Source organism: Schistocerca gregaria, chromosome 1 (assembly GCF_023897955.1).
Source record: "Schistocerca gregaria isolate iqSchGreg1 chromosome 1, iqSchGreg1.2, whole genome shotgun sequence".
Classification (NCBI taxonomy): domain Eukaryota; kingdom Metazoa; phylum Arthropoda; class Insecta; order Orthoptera; family Acrididae; genus Schistocerca; species Schistocerca gregaria.
The window spans coordinates 663795745-663814936 of NC_064920.1; the positions used below are offsets into that span (position 1 = coordinate 663795745).

Below are 19192 nucleotides of genomic sequence, written 5' to 3' on the forward strand. Positions count from 1 at the left end.
ACGGGAAACCAAATGAAGCAAGCAATAGAGAGAATAACGATAATAGTGAGTGGAGTGTTCAGTGTTAGTCAGATTTTTTTAACCGGAAAGGCAAGAAGCGTCTTCTTCACTAACGGTTTAGGCCAATCGACGCGTGAAAGCAGTAGGAGGGAGGACACAAACCCAAAACGGGTATCAATTTGCTGTCGGCAATTTCTCGCTTATAGAGTAGTATTGTAGTATAGTTTGTGTAGATCACTTGTGTTGCCGAATACCTACAACGCGATAACAAAACGAGTTTCTGGCAGTGAAGTTGATTTGAGAAGTGCGATCAACGCTGTAATGACTCAGAGGAATTCAATGAAGGTGAATGTGGAGAATGTGTGGAACGTTATCCTTAAAGCTGATTCGTTAAAACGTGTAGAGTGCAAACGGTGGCTGCATGAAGATTATTCAGTTTACATGTGCGCCCTTTGTCGAAGAAATGAAGATGCGCCGAAAATTACAATTATACAAAAATAGAACAATACTTCCTATCTTGTAATTTATTTGATTAGTTCCCCATCCACGACAATTTTATTCAGCTTTTATGTTTCTCTCAGTCACCGCACGCATTTTTAATTGTTAAGTGTTATTTGACTCCACACTTTCTATTGGCCAGAAATTGTAACAAAGGCTAGGAGGAGAGTTGGCAAAACTCAGTCTTTTGAGATAATGTTTACAATTCACTGATGATTTAGGGACGCGATCTTCCTTGCAAAGACGAGAAATGTGTGCGAAATATTTGGCAAGCATTTATACTTTTACATATGCACATTTATGGGATTTTGATAACTTTTTCGAAATATGCGTCATTAGCTCGGTGGTCATGGCCGACAACATAGGTTTTTAACTCGCTGGCACACCTGTAACGCTGCAGGTAGTGTAGATTAGTTTAAGTATAGATAAAGTAGCATATACATAAAACAAAAAACTGCCGTAGAGAATTAGCCATAATTACTCAACAACCAAGAAACATGTAGCATAGAATAAAAGTAAACTGGAAATGCCCATAGTGGATAAATAGTAGAAGGACTAACATACATGTAGTATTAGTAAATTAACCTGCAGTAACTGTAATACGAATATAAATTTAGGACCCACTAATGTAGTTACGTAGTGGGTTAACATGAATCATTGTAGTTATTCTGAATAAAGAATTTAGATGTTTCAAAAGCCTCTCGTGTGCTTTTGGTGAGTATCTCAGTAAGACTTTCGCTAGATCGTCGGCTTCTAGTTACGTCACACACAGCAACGCCTCAGACTACTTCAGACAGTAAGATTTCACGTGACGTTTCTGAACTGTGATATTACTTACATTACTTCATTAGGCTGTACTGACTCCACCATTTCTGTACAGAGCTTCAGTTTTAGAACTAATATTTTTTTCATGTAACGTATTTAGGTGTTTCGTAGGCTTTAACAATGAGAATTTATTGGAACAGTTAAATCGTGTTTACTACAATCAAGAAATAATTCTGGAGCTTTCCGCTACGAATCTTCTGAGAGGGCACCCAGGTGTCACCAGCGAATCTTCTCACTGATACCGTTTCATCCCGAATCTTTCTTTTGCTTCATTCATTGGATTTTCGATGTGCGAGTTGAACCGTTAGTTTTGTAGATATTATATTACGCTTGTTTCCCCGTAGCTTAGACCCATTTTTATGAGACTTTCAAACATCTCGCACCATTTTATGATGTCGAACGTATTTTCTAGGTCGACAAATTATGTAAAAGTGCCTCAAATTTAATGAAGTCTTGCCTCCGGCATCAGAACTGTCTCTCTGGTTCCTTTATGACGGTTTGTCACAAAATTTTAATTTGCGTCTGGAAGTTTCGATATTTTTTCTTTCTTTTTTTTTGTTTACAGTAACATGCCTGCAGTACTGGTACACATCGAAATCCTCACGCCACATTACCGTAGCATACCGCTAAAGGAGCAAAAAGAGCATGGCGCAACCCCTTGATGGAGTGGAATATCGTGCCGTGGTTAGTTTTCTGCAATAACGCTGCAACAATCCACGCTGAGTTGGTGGCAGCATAAAGCAGAAACGCACTACCACAGAGGTAGCGCAGAAACATCCAGTATCGTTAAACAAGTATGAATGACGAAGAACGGAGTGCCGAATCATCTCACTGTGATAGCGAGAAATTGTTAAAATCAGTTATGGGCCAGTTTTCAACATCTTGCACGACATTCTGAACATGATAGAGAACGCCGCCACTGCTCACACACTTTCAAAAAGCCCACCGAACTGAAGGAGCAGCGGAAATGTTCCAGCTGTGTCAGGCCAGTCCAGATGAATTTTTCAGCCGCGTAAATACAATGGACAGTTGCTGAGAATATCATTGTGGCCGCGAGACAAAGAAGTACAGCAAACAGTGGAGACATGTGGCTGACCACCACCGACAAAGCAAAGACCCGACAGTAACCCGACAAGGTGACGCTGACTGTTTTTTTGAGATTGCTATGGAGTGGCGCTAACGTATTATGCTCGTAATGCGCATTCCCTCACAGGAGCACACCGCCAAAATCTCCTGACATGCTACGGAAGTCTGTCAAGGCGAAGCGTCATAAGGACAGGAGCTGCACGGCAATTTCACCAGCTTAATTTGCACAAGGCATTCATCCGGTCAGCTTCTTTCGGTTATCAAATTTTATAACCTCCCCCTCCAACCCTTTCCCCCCTTTCCCGTTACTCTCATCAAAAGACACTCAGTGACTTCTTCCTCTTTCCTCGGATGAAGAAACCATTTTGTGGCATGCATGTCCAGAGTCAACGAGGTAATTTTCTAGATGCATCCTTTCCTAATCAACCAAAATTCAGACTTATATAACCAAGGTCTACGTCAAGATATCCTTCGCTGGGAAAAATGTATTGCAACGAAGGGTGAACCCACTATCACCAAGTTCCATTGTCGCTGCTTGTTTTTTTGTAGGTGACAATTAATGCTTTGTGACTAGCCGTCGTACATATCCTAAAGCCAAACTGTTCCTCATCGATTAGATCCTTAATTTTCTTTTCCATTCTTCTGTACATTATTCACATCCGCAACTTTGATGCATGAACTATCAAGCCGATTGTTAGATCGTTCTCGCATTTATCTTAACTGGGTGCATGATACTCTTCCGAAAATCTAGTAGTATGCCTTTGGTCGCATACATTGTACATACTATCATGAATAATTATTTGGTTGATGATTTAAGAAAATCTGCTATTATTTATCTATTCTTTGTACCTTGTTTGATCGCGACTCTTCCAGAGGTCTCTAATACACGCTATCCAATTCTAAATTCCCTGTGTCAATCCATTCTACACCCATTTCATCTTCTGCCACGTCGGCATACAGTTCCTCCTCCAGTACATGCCTTCAAAGTAGTCTTTCCATTCAGCTCTGCTCTCTCCTTCGCATTTAACCATGGAATTCCATTTGCAATCTTAGATCTAGTACAACTATTCTTTAGTAAGAAATATAGTTTTAAATGTTTTGGTAGAAATGTGACCATGTCCGTTAAAAGATGTGGGTTAGTACTTCCACCCACATTGTCCAGATCCATAAATCAACCTCATTTTCTACAGAAAATGTAGAACACTTAACATGCATAGAAAAGCTTTTTCACTTTCTCTTTCATCTTATACATTTCTGGTAGAAATTTATCCACTTCCTTTAGGAGTAGATCAACTTGTTTTCTTCTGGTTCGGTTTGCGTAAATGGTTTTCCAAATAAAATTTAAGTTGCATCAGTAATCACTACTGCACAAAACTTTAGATTTGTTTTTGATGTTTTTGTATCAGTCTTGAAATACCACGCTTCATCTTGGTTTATTTGAATTAGTACATCATATTAATTCGTCATTCTTCAACTTCAGAGCAAATGAAGGAAGTACGGTAATATATTTATTTCAAAGTTCAGTACAACACTATCTGCCAGATGCTTCTCTCCTAAATAAATTTCTGTTATTTGTGGTCGATATGCCATAAGTTCCATCATCAGTACGAAGAGCTAAATTAAAGTTAAATTTTGATCTTTTAAATTCTTATTCAGTGCATTCATTCATTATTTTTAGCGGTCATAGGAATAACATTGCATATTTTTCTGGTTCCAGTATAAAATACGTACAGGAAATACTGAAATTTGGTCGTGCTATTTCAAAAGAGTGAATGTGTCTTGCCTGTCTCTGTTCATCTCCTGGCTAAACATCTGCTAGACACTTCATTGCGAATTTTCTTCAGTATATTCAGTAGCTGAATAGAAGCATCTGTAATCAAGGAAACTGTCGATTTCTATGAAATCTAAGGCGTTCTATATATATCTACAAAAATTGTTTCAAAAATTGGTCAATCATTCATTGGGGTATAACTGTCCACTACCACTGTACAAAACTTTATCTGTGTTGATTTCTCGGTTTTCACCTTCAATGTACTTTCGATTATACAACACAGTCTTTGAAATATTTTGGCTTCATAATTAATGTTCATATTTTGTTGTAACTTACATTATACCTTAAATGATTGAAACTGTGTAATTGTTGTAAATTTATCAGCTATACCTATCTTGAAATGTGGTTTCCCATGACGCTCATCGCCATATAATTTGTATCAGATATGTTCAGGTTAGAATTTTTAATTATGTCTTCCAACTTTTCTACGCTAATTTTAGGTTGTCCTCTCAATAGTTAAAACCATTATGGGTATTTGAAAATAAAAAGGTAATTGAAATAACTTTGTTGACTCGAAAATTCCATAACGAATTTTTACTCTGCAGTGGAGTGTGCACTAATTTGAAATTTCCTGGCAGATTAGAAGTGTGTACCAAACCCGGAGGCAAGGGAAGAGGTACTGGAGGAAGTAAGGCTGTGAGGGTATGTCGTGAGTCGTGCTTGGACAGCTCGGTGGGTAGAACATCTCGCCGCGAAAGGCAGAGGTTGCAGGTTCGAGTGCTAGTCATGTACACAGTTTTAATCTGCCAGAAAGTTTCACTTTGAAGTGATTGTTAGAGTTAACTACCACTGGTGTGTGGCTGCGTCTTTGTACACAATGACCAGTGGTGCTGAGATTGCAAATCAGGGAGTAAATCAGTGTTACCGAAACACTTTGTCTGCTTTCAACTTTTACTACCATGTCCCTTCATAGACTTTCAATTATCTTAATCAAATGTTTGGTACACACTTTTATTTTCATTATTTACTGTAATCTATTCCTTATGACACAGTTAAATGTCTTTCCATAATTCGTGAATGAGAAAGTTGTATCACTTTTTCTTTTGAGTAAACTGCTCTAACACTAATACACAGAGCAGGTACAGTGTTTCCTTAGCGCACTGCTGTTCCCTCTAAAGGGCTTCACTAATAAACTTGATGTCACTATGTTCCCCCCATTTCGTACGCAAGGTACAGAAACTTACTCCGCTGTAGTTTTGGCACTTATGCCTGTTCTCTTCTCCACCCCGCCCCCATCTCCATCCCTCTCTTTCTCTCTTTCTACCTCTCTCTGTCTCTCTTTCTTTTTAAAGCAATTGGAGTATACTTCACCGTCTAGGCCTTCCGCTGGGACTGTAACTGTCCTCCAGGAGCCCGGCACTATGGCATAGATGTTTCCATCAGACTGCATCAGAAAGCACGAAATCGTTGAGGTAGGCAACTCCATGTCTCATGTACATCACGTCACGGCCAAGTGAACAATATGGTAGGAATTTTGCCTGATCACAGAACTGTATTCACCAACGTACGTTGCGTAACAAGTGTTCGTTGCTATGACGCTATGTAGGTGTAAGAGAGGTAGATCGCTACCAAACGGAATATGGTATTGCAAGTTTGTAACACATGGAGTCGAACACTGTGTGAAAGTAAGTAGAAAACTCCTAGCACTTCCCGCGCTCCTTCTCTCGCCGTAACCAATCGCGACTGCGCCATTGCAGCCCTGAGGTGTGAAAAACGCACTGTTTGTCTACAGGAGCTGCTGAATGGCTCCGTGCTCCACTTCCCCTCACATTGTTCCCAACCTCTTCTGTAAGCTCTGGCGGTGAAAGTTTCGACTCTCCACATACCGAAGAGCGCCGCGCGCCGCAACTATTGCAGTTGCATCACAGTCAAAGCCTTCACTAGAGGCCAATGAGCCAGATGTGTGTTATTTTTACTACAAAACAAATGGTTCGGAACCTGGACGACAGATGAGGCGTGAAGGGGAAGACTGGAAGAATTTTAAATCCATGAGCAGATAAGCTACGAATTGAAAGGACTATAGATAAAATGGGCGAAAGAAAGATGAGTTGATGAGTCAAATATTAAGATAGTTTGGATTTTAAAACGAATACAAAATTTATACGGTGAGGGTGCGACTCCAAAATATTGTAATTTATTTTTCGAAAATTATTGTTCACAGATACTTTTTTCAAACAACTGTACATCTTCATCAGTTTCGGCTGTTGTGGACAAATTGAGATCTTGAGACGACTGTCGCAAAGTCGAAACTGCTTGTTCTGTATGAACTTAACAACCTTGGTAATCTCTGTCAACATATTATGACATCCTAAATAAAAAGTAGATTATTAAGGTAGATTGATATAAGATATACACAAAGGTGGGCCTTATATTTGTAAAAAATGTAAACTCTATCTGAGGAGCACCTAGCTGTAAGTGCCCCCTTACTGGACCGATACACAACCAAATATAATAACTAATATGAAGTATAATGTGGTGGAGTAAAGCATCCTTCAATCGCGCTTATTTCCCAAGCTTCAAAACACAAGATATCCAGGGCTACGAAGACGGCTTCCTCCTTTATTGTTCATTTACTCTGACCAGGTTAGGGCCATTAGGCCGTCTTTTTAATCGGACCAGGAACAACACATGCAAACAACATTACAGTTTCTATGGATACCTCAGGGTCAGTTATGTGTACCTCATAAAGTACTCTGAGAAGAATTATACTTACCAACACAATAAATAGCAGTGAATAATAGTAACTGGCATAATAATAATTATTATGACTAGCACGTTTGAAGCCAGCATAAGAGGATTCTGGAGACAAGGGGAGAGAAAAGTGCGAAGTGGACTGGGGAGTACGACGAGAGTGAGCTGGAGACAAGTATGTGAAGGAGGTAACCTACAGTTTTTCAGAGTCGTTGAAGCTTAGAATGGCGTCCATTTGAGACTTGAATTAGATACCACAGTTGCATAATTCTTTAATTACCTGAGAAATAATTAATTACTGAAAATGAAACAAATCTCTAAATAATGTTACACCGAAGCGACGGACGTACGAGTGTAAGTAAAGAGCTTGGACGAATCTAGGTTAACAACTACCAGATGAGAATAACCCCATTGCCGTGTACTGCCCGTCAAAGCCAACTGAAGTTTCGGCCATAGCGGGAACTAATTTGGCCACGTGATCAGAGACAACCACGTTCCATTTGCCTGCAATGCCCCTTATTACCTCGCAGCGCAGGTTGGTGAGAATCAGCGGGCATCACAGACAACACAGTGGCTCACTCTCAACATTGTTTAATTTAGTGGCGATGAGTAGGAGGAAAGAGCGACGGCGTCAAAAACGGAAAATTGAAAGTAAGAGCTTGGTGAATTTTAAGTTGACGAGGTGAGTGTCATGCAAACGATGTGAGGACAGGATGCCAAATGGACTGCAATCCTAGAGTCTATGCCGCATAAGAAACAGTGTAGTGTTCTCAGGACATGCAACGATTCAGATCACTGACAAATGAGGTATTAGGCAATAACTTCTTTGGTGCTTTCACTACTATAAGAAGCTATTAACCGTGTGACGAATTATCAGATTTGTCGTACATAAAGGACTTCGAAATTAGTGGAGGGTCTCTTGAAAAAATTATTCTGTTAACAGGATTTGATTTTAAAAGAGTTGAGAATAACTGAAGGATTACCTACGTAGTCGCATTGAAGTCACGCACTTTTTACGTTTGATCATGTATAAGTTGTACTACACTGCATTTATAATACACTTTTTATGCATACCAACAAAAACAACAACAAAAAAACTTATAGCACTTGATTCTCACTTAAACAGTGACACATTCAAATCCAGTTTGCCAGTATTCTATTTAGATGAGATGCAAATTCGTACACACGTTAAACTATGCCCAAACATGGACAAAGTAATAATTTTATGACAATACTGTCAAAAAAGTACGTAACAGATCTCCACGTGTAATAGCACCTAAGTACACGCTATTGTCGCCGTGGTTTATCGGTCTTAAAACGTGACGGTGCATCTACCTTGCTCATTACTATAGTTAAATTACTCGAGCAGTACATGCTGTTGCTAAGCTGCCATGATTTATTCTACACCGAGGAAAACTTCATTATGTGTTACAAAGCCAACCCAGAAACATGAGCCTTAATTTATTCAGAGTGTACGAAACGAAATGTGTCGAAAGCTATGATTCTCTGGTTGTTGAAACAAAACGTGGAACAATCAGATTGTCCACTACTTCCTAATTTTTAAGCATTTTGGTTGGCACGCTGCTTATTTTCGATTCGTGCTGTGGAGAAGTAAGTAAGGCAATCCCCCAACCCCACAGCCAACCACTCCGTCCGTCGTCCAAGCCGAGAGTTTAGCGGCGACGTCACAGCCTGTCGTACAATTGTTTTAAAGCCATTGAAAAAAGCTTGGAGGTAAATATGAAGTCGGCATTGCGTGGAATGTACTCAGAAAACATGTTTTGCAATGTTTCCTTAAAATGAAACATATTCTTTTCGAGATATCGGTGTTTTTACGATGTGTTTATGGACGCTAGGGAAGAGCACTGAAGTGTTGTAATTCAGCAGTAATGTGTATTATGTATCCAGCAAGCATATCCTGTATCCAGTTAAAATATCTAATTTGAGGAATTTGTTACAAAATTAATGATTTACACTACAAAATGAAAAACTTGTTTCGATTAACTATGCTTTATTGCAAACCGTCCTTGCAGCTCTTGTGATATGCTATACAGTACATAAATGTATACCGATGTGCGGCTTGTAGCAATGAAATGTTATTACTCTAGGGGAATGAACGTTTTGATGAGATCTTTCAGAGCCAGCATCCAACCACTTCGCATGATTAAAACTTCCTGTGTATTTTTTTCGAACACTAGGGCGATATTTTCAGTGGACGTCACCCAGGAAAAGATCCCTGTATGACAAAAAGTTATCAAGCTTTTTTCTCTTTTGAATCATCACTCTCCTGATTGGTTTGATGCAGCCTCACATGAATCCCTATACCACCATAACCTCTTCATTCCAAAGTAGTATTTACAACCTGCGTTCCCAATTGCTTACTGAATGTATTGCAATCTCTGTCTTCCCTTACAGTTTTTACTCTCTGCAGTTCCCTCTAGTTGGTTGGTTGGTTGTTTGGGGAAGGAGACCAGACAACGTGGTCATCGGTCTCATCGGATTAGGGAAGGATGGGGAAGGAAGTCGGCCATGCCCTTTCAGAGGAACCATCCCGGCATTTGCCTGGAGTGATTTAGGGAAATCACGGAAAACCTAAATCAGGATAGCCGGACGCGGGATTGAACCGTCGTCCTCCCGAATGCGAGTCCAGTGTCTAACCACTGCGCCACCTCGCTCGGTTAGTTCCCTCTAGTACCGGGCAGATTATTCACTGATTTCCAACACATGTTTTGTCGTCCTGTAACCTTCATCTTGTCAGTGTTCTCGATATATGCCTTTCATCACCAATTCTGTGGAAAGGCTGTTCATTTTTTATCTTATTAATCGAACTAATTTTCAACATTCATCTGTAGTACTACTAACTAAGACCTATATTTGATACCAATACACTTCTCTTGGTCAGGAATGCCCTCTTTCCCTGTACAAGTCTGCTTCTTACTCCCACCTTCCGCCATCCGTTATAGGTTATTTTGTTTCCAAGGTAGCAGAATTCCTTGTCTCCGTCTATTTTGTGACGACCAATTTTGATGTTAAGTTCCTCGCTATTATTCCTACAACTTATTACTGCTTTTGTCTGCCGGCCGCGGTGGCGGAGCGGTTCTAGGCGCGTCAGTCCGGAACCGCGCGACTGCTACGGTCGCAGGTTCGAATCCGGGCTCGGGCATGGATATGTTGATGTTCTTAGGTTAATTAGGTTTAAGTAGTTCTAAGTTGTAGGGGACTGATGACCTAAGATGTTAAGTCCCATAGTGCTCAGAGCCAACTGCTTTTGTATCTTTCCAGTTTACTTTCAATCCATTTTCTGTACTTATTTGACTTTTCATTCCATTCAACAGATCCTGTAGTCTCTTCAGTTTCACTGAGGACAGTAATGTCGTCACTGAGTATTATCGTTGATATCCTTTCAACTTGAACATCTGTCCCAATCTTCAATCGTTCTTTTCTTTGCAGCATTGCTTCTTCGATGTAAGGAACAATAAAGCCTGGTCTGATGCAGCTCTTATGCTATTCTATCCTGTGAAACTCTTTTCATCTCCGAGTAACTACTGCAACCTACATTCTTCTGAATCTGTTTAGCGGATCCATTTCATGGTCTCCATCTGCGAATTTTGCCCTCCACGCTTCCCTCAGGTACTAAACAGGTGATCCCTTGATGCCTCAGAATATGGCCTACCAACCGATACTTTCTTCTAGTCAAGTTGTGCCACAAATTCCTCTTCTCCCCTATTCTGGTCAGTGTCCCATCATTAGTTACGTGATCTATCCATATAATCTTCAGCATTCTTCTGTATCACCATATTTCAAGTACTTCTATCCACTTCTTGCCTAAACTCGTTATCGTCCATGTTTCACTTCCACACTCCATACAAATACTTCCAGAAAAGACTTCCTGACGTTTAAATCTATATTAGATGTTAACAAATCTCTCTTCTTGAGAAACACTTTTCTTGCTATTGCCAGTCTACATTTTACATCATCAGTTATTTTGCTGTCCAAATAGTCAAGCTAATCTACTACTTTAAGTGTCTCAGTTTCTAAACTAATTCTCTCAGCAGCACCTGATTTAATTCAACTACATTCCATTATCCTCGTCTTGCTTTTTTTATGTTCATCTTATATCCTCCTTTCAAGACACTGTCCATTCCGTTCAACTGCTTTTCCAAGTCCTGGGCTGTCTATGACAGAATTACAATGTCAGTGGAGAACCTCAAAGTTTTTATTTCTTCTCCATGGATTTTAATACGTACACCGAATTTTTCTTGTTTCCTTTTCTGCTTGCTCAATACAAAGATTGAATAAGATCGGGAATAGGCTACAACCCTGTCCACTCCCTTCTCAACCATTGCTTCCCTCGACTCTTATAACTGGCATCTGGTTTCCGTAAGTATTGTAAATAGTCTTTCGCTTCCTGTATTTTATTCGTGCTACTTTTAGAATTTGGAAGAGACTATTCCAGTCAACATTGTTAAAAGCTTTCTCTAAGTCTACAAATGCTATAAACATAGGTTTTCCTTTTCTTAACCTATCTTGTGTGAGAAGTCGTATGGTCAGTATTGCCTACCGTGTTCCTACATTTCCCTGGGATCCAAATTACTCTTCCCCTAGATGCGCTTCTACAAGCTTTTCCATTCGTCTGTAAAGAATTCGTGTTAGTATTTTACACCGTGATTTATTAAACTGATAGTTCGGTAATTCTCACACCTGTTAGCATCTGCTTTCTTTGAAATTGGTATTAATGTATTCTCCTTGAAGTCTGAGGGTATTTCACCTGTTTCATACATCTTGCTCAAAAGATGGAAAAGCGTGTCATAGCTAGCACTCCCAAGGCTGTCAGTAGTTCTAATGGAAAGTTGTCTATTCCCGGAGCCTTGTTTCGGCTTAGGACTTTCACTGCTCTATCAAATTCTTTACGCACTATCATATCTCCCATTTCATCTTCATCTACATCTTCTTCCATTTCCATAATATTGCCCATAATTACATCTCCTTTTTTATGGAATGTTTCACTGTACGTCTAGCATGGTTAGCCGTCGATAGTCTTGAGATTAGTGAAACTTGTTGGTCCCAATATTTCGTTTAGAAAGATCCGGAGATAGAAACAGTAGGCGTTGTTCGAGTGAACAGTGTATACTCAGCCTAGTGAGCCAATTTTATGATTCCTGGATGATCTTCAACTGGAATTCCTTATTTTCGTCGTTGAATGGTTTTTCTTGTTGTGTTCCACCCACAACAGATAGGGATGAGAACATATAGTAACGTTTTCGCAAATGGATCCATTTGGTGCAATTGGTAAACAGCTGTTAATGTTATGTTCTGAGGCGGTTCGCTTTCAATTTTTCTGGCGGTGTGTTTTGTGAAGTAGAGTCTCTGATCATTCTCCAAATGTACTGATAGTTGTTGCACAGTTGCTTCGCGTTCGTGTTTGGGAAAACCGAAAATCAACCACGCTGCTTCGTTAGTGTCTGTATCTGTTTAGTTCTTCGCTGTCTTTCGCTACTTAAATATTGCCATGCCACTGTCTTTGTTCACATACTTACAGACACATGATGGATTTCATGGAACTGAAATATTCTACGTTGATGAGTGTTTATAACATTTTGGAAAGTAGTGTGTTGCATCGTACTACCCACTAATCATCCATTTCCAGTTCGTCGCTGCCTCGTATTTTTGCTGTGAAGCCACCCTTATTCTATGATCGTCTTCTGTATTAGGATAGCCATCAACTCCGGTGTGTGTGTCCTCCTAGTGTGGTTTTGGGTAATTTTTTTTTTTTTTTACATTTTCCATCACTGTTACAGGGGTAATTGGAGTTTAATGGCCCATGTGGTCTGTTGATCCATGAACCATGTTTATCACTACTATGTTGTACGGTTTCGTATCTTCTTGAGGATTGGGAAATTCAGCTTGGCTGATTCCGTCGATATCTGTGGGATTAATTCTGTCGTGAAGACATATGAGATTGTGTGAGTGAAGCATTCCTCGTTTTTGCCATTCTGTTGTGTACATCCAGCATCTAACGATTTCAAAAATGTGTTTTGTTATGAATTCAATAAATCTCATTTGTTTTTGTCGGAAAACTCAGGCTATTATGTCGTGTCGGTGCATGGGGGCCTCTCCGCATCCTAGTTTTTCTTTGATTCCTGGCCTCAACGAGTTGCTTGTGCTTGTTATGAAGAGGTCAGGTCGTCCATATTTCCTTATGTAGGTCGTAGCGTCTTGAGTGTGTTCGTGCTTGTGTCTCGGACTTCCTATGTATCAAGAGGGTAAAATTACGATTGTTCCAGTGCCGTCAATTTTTCCGTCATTTGTGATTGCGTCTCGAAGGTGGAGGTATTCTTCCGTGTGTAGTTTCTTCTAATTCAGTCTGATGCAAAGTATCCGTTCCGCTTCTGTTTTTGCATACACATGTACTAAGAGTTGTTGGAATAGACGGCGAGTGTTGAGAATGTGGTTGTATGTTTTATCGTCTCTGATCTGTAAGCAGCAAACATGGTTCTCCTTGGAAGTGACTGTTTTGTTTGTTTCTGCGCCTATTTCAGGTTGGACTTGTTTCACATTAAAATTATATCCGTTCTCTCCGTGCAGAAAGGTTAAACATTACAATTATGTCACGGCTTGTGTTTTCATTGTCCGCAAATACTGTGGCGACTTCGTCTATCTGAGGCGCATTAAATCGACATGCGCGTTCCCTATGTGGTCTTCTGTCGGCTTGAATTACAGCTTTATAGTCATCAGAAACCAGTCCGCCTAGTGCAGTTTTGGATATGTGGATCAGATGATTGTACTAGTGAGGATCGTACAATCATCTCGGACTACTTCTAGTCTCAGTCCACTGATATATGTGCATCGCTGATCAATTTTTGTTTCTTCATTTCCAATTAAATAAACCTGCAGAAACGTTTTGTCTTCTTTGGGTAGTGGTAGTAGTGACTGACCTCATGTTGTCATAAAAATAATCGCTTTTATCTCTGTTAGCGTTGATCGAAGTGACACCGAAAGCAGTTATTTGGAAGCAGGCATTGCACGCTTTTATGTTCTGAAGAAAGTGTTTTGATTGTAGAGTTTTCTCAGTCATGTAAGGTAAAAATTCCTGTCGAGGTGCTTCCAGTAGTGGAAATCGAATCTTTCCATTCACCCAACAAAATCCTGGTGTTGCTCTTCTGAACTTTTTTACTTTGCAAATTTGCAGATGTCATCCATTTTTCCGATTACGACGTTTTCGCGTTTGTTATATTCTTTCGTCGGGCTGTAGGGGAATGATTCATTTGTTAGGTTGTTCTGTTTACTTGTGTTCGTCCGCGTTTCTCGTAGGGTGATATTTTCATGGCTGGCTTGAGTTCGCAGTCTTTTATTCTAAGATTGTGTCTCAATTCTTGATTATTCAGCCCGTTCATTTCGTTGTTCTTCGGTTTCTCTGCTTCTCACGGAGCTCATTGTCGTTCGCTGGATTAACAAATATACTAAGTACACTATGCACCCTTCTCACACTTTATTTTCGATTTATATTCACTTAGTATATCACTTTGACTACTCACATTTCACTGTTTGTTTTTGTCCATTCACTGCACTGCCTTTTCGGTTCCTCCCTTTGTCACTGATAGGAAACTGACGTTCGAACCTAACGACTGGTCTCGCTTTATGTATCCCAGCCAATAGGTAGCCTCACCAGAACGATCAAAAAGGCTTCGAAAGGTCTTCAAAGTTCCAGAACATTCCACAACATTCGAAAGTGTTCTGGAATGTACCACAATGATCTGGGATGTTTCTGGACATTCTGGAATCTTCTCGAATGTTTCAGACTATTTCCGAATATTCCAGAACATACTAGATCATTGTGGAATATTCCGGAACATTCTGGAATATTGTCGAATGCTGTCGAATATTCTAGAATGTTCTGGTATGTTCTCGCATACTCTCGAATGTTGTGGAATGTCCTCGAAATTTCTAGAGTGCGAAACTTCCAAGCTCTTGCATCTTCAAAAGCACGCCCTTCAGGTAAAATGGGAACCTTCTTCATGGCTGGGGGCAGATAGCTACCACACCACATGCCTCGTTTCTCAGTTTTAGCGACACGCACGTTGTACCCTTACTTTTATAATACATACTGATTGACTGCACAGGGTGTGACGGGTATAAGCGCAGATAAGAGTGGTACCTTAATATGTACACACACTAATGTGTTGGACGCTTTTGCTCATCATCGAACAGTCTTCCCACAAACACGTTTAAGCTTTTACGACCTGATGTTTTCTGCAGTCTCGTAACTGCACCACTAAGTGGGCTCTGCCTGTCAGTATAGACTAACCGTTTTGCGTCTACACTTCTACACCTGACCTGCTGCCTAGTAAGAAGTAAGCATTCTTGCCTTTCTCTTGCTACATGTATTTGGAGGTATAAACCAACCTAAAAACATACGACATGTAATATCCACAAATATTAGTCTACAAATGGGGTAAATTCTGTTGTAATGCCCAGTACCCGATCCTGAATCACCAACAGACATATCTACACTTACACCCTTTACAATCTGTATGTTTATGTATATACTACACACATTCAAAAAAATATGTTGCCTGCTTCTGTTTAAACGTGTATTAGGGTGTCGTTCAAAAAAATTGAGGCAAGTCGGTCAGAAACTTCGCCTCTTTATATAGACTACTAACACTTATAAACAATATATATGAAATAAATATGTTTCCTATGTGTATTCGAACGTTTATTAGAGTGTGGAGTAAAAATCTGAAGTAAATTGGTCAAGAATTTTTCGAGTATTTTGGTAACAACTTCCAATAGCGACTTGTCTTTGTATACTATTAGAAATTTAAATATGTATTTATATCCTATATATATTAAAATATGTAGCCTATGTACGTCCGAAGGTTTATTGGAGTATTGTGTAAAAATATGCAGTAAATCGGCCACGAACTTTTCGGGGTTTTTGCTAACGACATTGCTCCTTTATATGGTATGTATTCACTTGTGTAATATATATGTACTGTGGAACATTCCAGAACATTCTGGAATATTGTCGAACGGTATCGAATACTCTAGAATGTTCTGGTATGTACTCGCATACTCTCGAATGTCCTCGAAATTTCTAGGGGTGAAACTTCCAAGCTCTTGCACATTTCAAAAGCACGCCCTTCAGGTACATATATTTGATGGACAAATCCTATGAGAGGATCTTGTTTTTCTTTTTTATCAGTATTGCTTCCATTATAAAGAGCCAAGTCAGAACTGCCTGTCTGGAACCTTTACCTATCCTAAAGCCACTACAGAGATCCAAACAGGCACGCTTGGAGTGATTTAGCTGGTCGGATGGGCCACATTTGCTCGAGATGAAAGCGTTCTTTTGGGATTCCGTCTGTTTTCCACACTTTTATTATACTGCGAATTTTTGATAGTATATTCTTATGGGCCAATTCCCATAATTCTGCAACAATTCCATCCTCACCGTGTACTCTTCTGTTTCCAAACGATCTGATTATTTTCATTATTTCTTCTTGTGAGCAGCGATTTTGCACCATCTGAGAAAGTAAAGCCAAACAATGTATTCATCTCTCATGATGTTGCAGTAGAAACCAGGATGAGATATGGAAACATTTCTAATTTGGTCACCATATGCAAGTCACTATATTTTATTTGAGCCAGATGTAATGATGATGATGAAGTTTAGTTTGTGGGGCGTGCAACTGCGTTGTTATCGGCGCCCGTACAAATTCCCAATCTTTACTCAGTTTAGTCTCGCCATTTTCATGAATGATGATGAAATGATGAAGACAACACAAACACCGAGTCCCCGAGCGGAGAAAATCCCCAACTCGGCCGGGAATCGAAACCGGGACCCCGTGATCCAGAGGCAGCAACGCTAGCCACTAGACTACGAGCTGCGGACTGAGCCACACGTCCTCAAGGGTCCGGAAGCAGTTGTTCCAGGATGACGCGAACCTTACTATTGCCTTTGAACAGGAAAATCTGAATTTACATCATGTTTACCAAGCACATGTAGGAACCCACAAGTTATTCAATGAATTCCTTACGATATGGGGTGATTTCTGGTGCAGCTCACAGTATGGCGTTCTGGTCGTTGATTGAACTAGAAAATTGAATAAGGGCTGATATAAACGAAATTTCAGTGAGATTATTTGAAAAGGCACTGTACAAAAACATGTCTATCTCAGTGTGCTGTACACTATGGACAGATTTGCTCGTGTGCTGCACACTAGTTCCGATGATGCAAAGTACAGGTATGTATGCATTGACCGATAAATCGAGACAAACAGCGTTAAGTTAATCGATCTGTAAAGTAATACTGAGATGGTAGCTAGAAATAGTGAGGTGTTGGATGGATTAAACGCCAGAATCAAACAAAATGAACAATATCAGTGAGAAAACTGAAGGACTCAACACACAACTAATGTTTTGAGTGAACACATAGTGCGTATTTTGTAGAGATAATTCAAAAGCCAAGATCGCTTAAATACTGTTTACTGGATAACCGGTTTCAACACACGAAAGGTGCCATTCACATCCAATGATGGCAACTTTAGTGTGTTGAGACCGGTTATCCACAAAACAGTATTTAAGCGATCTTGGCTTTTGAATTATTTCTACAAAACTAATGGATATGTGTGAGTCAACGGTCTCGCCGCAGTGGTAACACCGGTTCCCGTCAGATCGCCGAAGTTAAGCGCTGTCGGGCTGGGCTAGCACTTGTATGGGTGACCATCTGGTCTGCCGAGCGCTGTTGGCAAGCGGGGTGCACTCAGACTTTTAAAGCCAAACTGAGGAGCTACTTGACTGAGAAGTAGCGGCTCCGGTCTTGGAAACTGACATGGCTGGGAGAGCGGTGTGCTGACCACATGTCCATCCCTATCCCCATCCAGTGACGCCTGTGGGCTGAGGATGACACGGCGGCCAGTCGGTCCTTTGGGCCTTCATGGCTTGTTCGGGAGTTTAAATAGGGGTGTGGACATATCAAGGTGATAGCTAAGGCACTTGTCTGTCATAACCACCGGTAGTCTAGAGTATATATTAGCTGCGCGAAATCTAAAAGAAAAGAAAAGGTTTAGTATACAGCAGCATGTCAATGGCTAAGCATAAAGTTATTGAAGCACGGAAGGCCGTTCACGGAAACTACGACCGCTGAAATTAGGGCAGTTGTAACGAGTTCAGTCTCTCTCGTATTGTTTAAATCAGTAACTGAAGTTCTGAAAAGGCTGTCAGGCATTATGGATGGAGGCAGAAAATAAAGAGACGAAGAGGGAGTGTGAGCTAATACCGATTTCACTAAGCGTCATAGTGATTTTGAGTTACTCACAACAAGTTCAGCAGGAAGAAACTATATATGTTAAGTAAAAACCCATTACGTTTCATCGAGAATGAAAGACTAGTTGGGAATAAGGAATCTGACAGAATCCCTAGTTTATTGGAGCTAATATTCCTTAAAATTTAAACGCCAAAAAATATTTCCAGGAAGAGGTAAGAGCGGATGGTGAATTACTACATATGACCAATGCGCAACCTGCTCCTCAGATGGGCAAATGAAAGCCTTAAAAAGTGGCATTTACAATAATATAATTAAAACCACATTAGCAGCTGTAGATAGTGAAGGCAAAGGGGTTGAAATTGTGCATAATAGACTGTACAATATACACGAAAGAAACCATATCAATCATTTCAGAGGTTCGAGAGTGACGAATCACTGAATTAGTTGAAATTTTGTGATTTTTCCTGCTGAACACATAGCACACTTTGAATTGCTTCTGGAACTGGTGATATGGCAGCCATGCGCTGAGGACGGGTGGCATCCATTCTACCCTCGCTTTAGGACACGTTATCGCGATGGCAGTGTCCCATACTACGTTTCAGCGGCAACAGAAACTTACTGTGAAACTTTTCCATCTGATTTATACAGTTTCCCCAATACAACTATAGCTTTTGAAATGTCCTGTTGTTCGCCATTGCCAAATTACATATTTCATTTCATTAGGGATCTAGTTTTGATACATGTTGTACTTTCCAGCCCTAATTGTGCTGAACGCTTTACCGTCCCGAGCAGAGAGCGCACTTGTCTAACCTAATCTTCATGATATCCATGTGAAGACTCTAGGGAGCATTTTTCTGTAGTGGACATGCCATTTTCTTGTTTCATCATAATATAATGTTGCAGCTGCGAGACACGTTTAAGGAAACAGAGCATCTTTCTATTAACATCAGTAGTATGCAGGAGTGACAAACACACCAGAACCGTCCTTTATG

General features: G+C 40.2%; 1 pseudogene; it reads left to right on the plus strand.

Annotated features, from left to right (window-relative positions):
* The first annotated feature begins 17566 nt into the window (after positions 1–17566).
* LOC126289420 (5S ribosomal RNA) lies at positions 17567–17684 on the plus strand (annotated as a pseudogene).
* Positions 17685–19192: the final 1508 nt, after the last annotated feature.